Raw genomic sequence first — 3,718 nt, 5'->3', positions numbered from 1 at the left:
GTCCCCCCCCCCTCCTCGAACTCGAGGTGCTGTGGGTACATGACCCCCCTGCACACACCCTCCCTCGGTACAGGTACAGATAGACACGGTGTGATTCGTAAATATATAGATGATGTTCATTTCTGGGCGCACTGGGTGTTATCTGTTGGGATATTAGTGTTCTATACACATAGGAGATCATTCTGGAATCCTGGAATGGTTTGGGTGGCAAGGGACCCTAAGGCTCATCTCGTTCCACCCCCTCCGGTGCCATGGGCAGGGACAATTTCCATGGATCAGGTTGCTCCAAGCCCTGTGCAACCTGGCCTTGGACACGCCAGGATCTGCCTCCTGCTGGCAGAGCTGCTTAGGGGAAAAAAAAAAAAAAAAGAAAAAGTTAAAATAAAAGAAAAAACCAGCCCAAAACTGCAGCACATTCAGGGTTTTTTTTGTTTGTTTGTTTTAAACAAAAAGGGAATAAACGCTTCTCACCCAGAAGCATTTTGGTAGGGAAGGGCTCCTGGAGGATCTCAGCACCGCAATAAACCCCGGAGCCCCGGCAGTGAGGGGCACCCACCTCCCCCCACCCCTGCAGGGCAGCCCAGCGTCCCTGCAAACCCTGGTGAGGGGAATTCCAGAGCTCCAGACAGGGAACCCCCCCCCCTCACACCCCTTCCCGACCCTTACCCTGTCCCCCGACTCCTCCCAGACTGGAAACATCCAAAGTCACCTCGGTTTGTACCCAGAGAAACCCTTTGGAAAGGGGTGGGGTCAGATACCTGGTTTAAGGATATTTCTCTTATTCCAAGAGCTGATCCAGCCCAAATCCACATCTCAGCATCACCCCCGTCCCCCTATGCCGACCCCAGAGCAGCTCTGGGGTGCAGGTGGGCTCTGGGGTCCCCCTTTTTGTGCATCTGCCCAGGGCCCAGAGCAGAAACAGAAATAAGCTCTATAAACAAACGTAAGGACTTGAGCAAACACAGGCTCAGAACGCTGTTCCAGGTGCCTTTCAAGCACTCAGCTCCCAGCTCCTGGAAATATTCTGGATTGGAAGCTGCCCCTTACCCCCAGTTGCAGATCCTTGGGGTCCCAGGCCACCAAACAGTTCTGGAAAATCCCCTATTTCCAAGAAAATCCATGTGCAGAGCTCACAGGAACGAGCTGTCATGGCTGGGCTGTAGTGTGTAAAACTGATGGAAACCCGACCTAATGAACCAGCTTTTAATGGGACACCCTGGAAAAGGGACCTAAAGGATGGGTTTGGGCAGAGATGGGAGTGCCACGGAAGGAAATCCCCTGTAAACAACACCCTGGCGTTGTCCAGGCACCGGCAAATGCAGCCTGGAACAAAGTGAAGGAAGTGGGAAAAGTTCATGGCACAGCGGCAGTTGAGAGTGCAAATAATTGCCCACGATGGAGCGTAAATAAGGAAAGGAAAGCAAGACAGGAGAGAAAGGAGAAGGGGAAGGTGGGGGTGATGCAGAGGGGGTCGGGAGGGTTTGTCTCTCCCAGCTCCATCCCTGGGATGCAGCTCAGAGCTTCCTAAGCGTGGCCGAGCCATCATTTCCCAGCCGTAAATGTAAATATCCCGTGAACTGTCACAGCCCGAGGATCCACGAACTCCCCCGGGGCAGCCCCAGCCCAGCGCCTGTTGTTTGTGGAGCTGCGGCAGCTCAGCCCAAACCTCTCCAATTTAGAGTTTTCCTCTGAGGGTCTGATTCACCCCCCGGCAAAAACTGACCCAGTTTGACATCAACAACCCTTCCCCAGTTTGACTGGAGTCACGAGGTGCTGAAGGGAGGTTGGACTCCGTTTCTGAAAGCATAAATCAGCTTTTTTTTCAAGGCCAGGGGCAGATTTAAGTCACAGCTTTGACGGCACTTTATAAACCAGGCCCTTCTGTGAAAGGGAAACTGGAGCTGCTGGTGGCACCCCGGGACAGGTCCTTGCAGGCAGCTCCGAGGGGATTTCCTGCTGCTCCCCTGGGGAGGGGTTGGAAAGCAGAGGCTGCGGTGCCTCAGGTTGCCAGACATTCGTCACCTAAAAATCAGCCTCTGGAGGCACCCAGAGGTGCCTCCTACATCCTCCTACAGCCCCTCTGTTTTTGCAGGTCCATCCCCTGAGCACCACATCCATCCCAGTTTTAAAAATGGGGATAAATCATAGAAATCCAGAGCCTGAACCAAATTTGTGGAGGGTAGCAGGGGTATTTAAGGAGGTGAAAAGAGCCATCTCTTCTTCCTTCCCTGGCAGACCTGATCTGGGTTTTAAGAAGGAGGTTTTTCAGCACAGAAGTTGATAATGACACTTCTCCTCCTCCTTTTTTCTTTTCCTGCTTCTTCTTCATCTTCCTCTTCTCCTCTTCCTCCTTCTTCCTTTAATCTTTTTTTCCTCCTTCATCTTTTCATCCTCCTCCTGCTCCTTGTCTTCCTTCTTCTTCTTTTAATCTTCTTCACTTTCTTCTATTATTATTGTTATTATTATTACTCTTACTACTCACAGCAGGCTACACATTCACTTTTTGGGAACCATTTGAGCAATTGATGCATTTACCAGATCACTAAAGAGAAAATAGGAGAGACGCAAAGAAAATTGATGCAAACGCCCAGAATCTCCCACTTTGTGCTCCCAGCTGATTCTCTGCCCAAGCCACGAGGATGAGAAGGGTTTGCAGTGCTCGGGTGGATTGTTCAGCTCTTCCATGGATTCCCATTTTCTAAGGGAAGCTCAGTGAGTGGCTGGTTGTACTTGCTGGGTGCGGCGGGCCCTGCAGCATCCCGGCACAACAGGGGTGTGTCTGGCCAGGGATGGGATCAGGGAATGTGAGCAGGGCGGGAGGAGCTGTGTGGATACATTGAGAGAGCAGCTATTGAAAGAAAGAGCAGAGTCCTGCAGGAATCGCCGAGGGCTCCCCGTGCCAAGCTCGGAATGAGGGCGGGAATTGTCCTCCCAGCACAGGGAGCTGCACTGTGCCCTGAAACCCTTTTGTCAGCAAATGGAGATTTCTCATTTCAGTGACAGCTGAATCCCAGGCTTCCCACGTGAGCCCTTTGCAATCAGCTGAAGGATGGAATTAACGCTCCTGTTTTGCCTGCTATAGAATCACGAAGTCGTTTAATCACAGTATCATAAAATCACTGTTTGGTTCAGCTTGGAAAAGCCTTTAAAGACCATCCAGTCCAGCAGTGCCAAGGCCACCACTGCCCCACGTCCCCAAGTGCCACATCCACAGGTCTTTAAATCCCTCCAGGGATTGGGACTCCAACACTTCCCTGGGCAGCTGTGCCAGGGCTGGACACCCCTTTCAGTGAAGGAATTTTTCCAATATCCAACCTAAACTTCCTCTGCTGCAACCTGAGGCCGTTCCCTCTCCTCCTGTCCCTGTTCCCTGCGAGCAGAGCCCGACCCCCCCGGCTGCCCCCTCCTGTCAGGGACTTGTGCAGAGCCACAAGGGCCCCCCTGAGCCTCCTTTGCTCCAGCCTGAGCCCCTTCCCAGCTCCCTCAGCCGCTCCTGGGGCTCCAGCCCCTTCCCTGGACACACTCCAGCCCCTCAATCCCCTTGTGAGGGTCCCAAAACTGTCCCCAGGACTGGAGGAGCCTCAGCACAGAGGACAATCAGTGCCCTGGGCCTGTGACATTGCTGGGACAGCCGGGATGCTGCTGGATTTGGGATAACGGGGTTGAATAGCAGGGATGCTTCCCTGGGTGCTCCTGGATCCTAACCCCCTTTACCGGA

Source organism: Corvus brachyrhynchos, unplaced genomic scaffold (assembly GCF_000691975.1).
Source record: "Corvus brachyrhynchos isolate BGI_N302 unplaced genomic scaffold, ASM69197v1 scaffold544, whole genome shotgun sequence".
Taxonomy (NCBI): Eukaryota; Metazoa; Chordata; class Aves; order Passeriformes; family Corvidae; genus Corvus; species Corvus brachyrhynchos.
Note: the sequence above shows the minus strand (reverse complement) of the source record.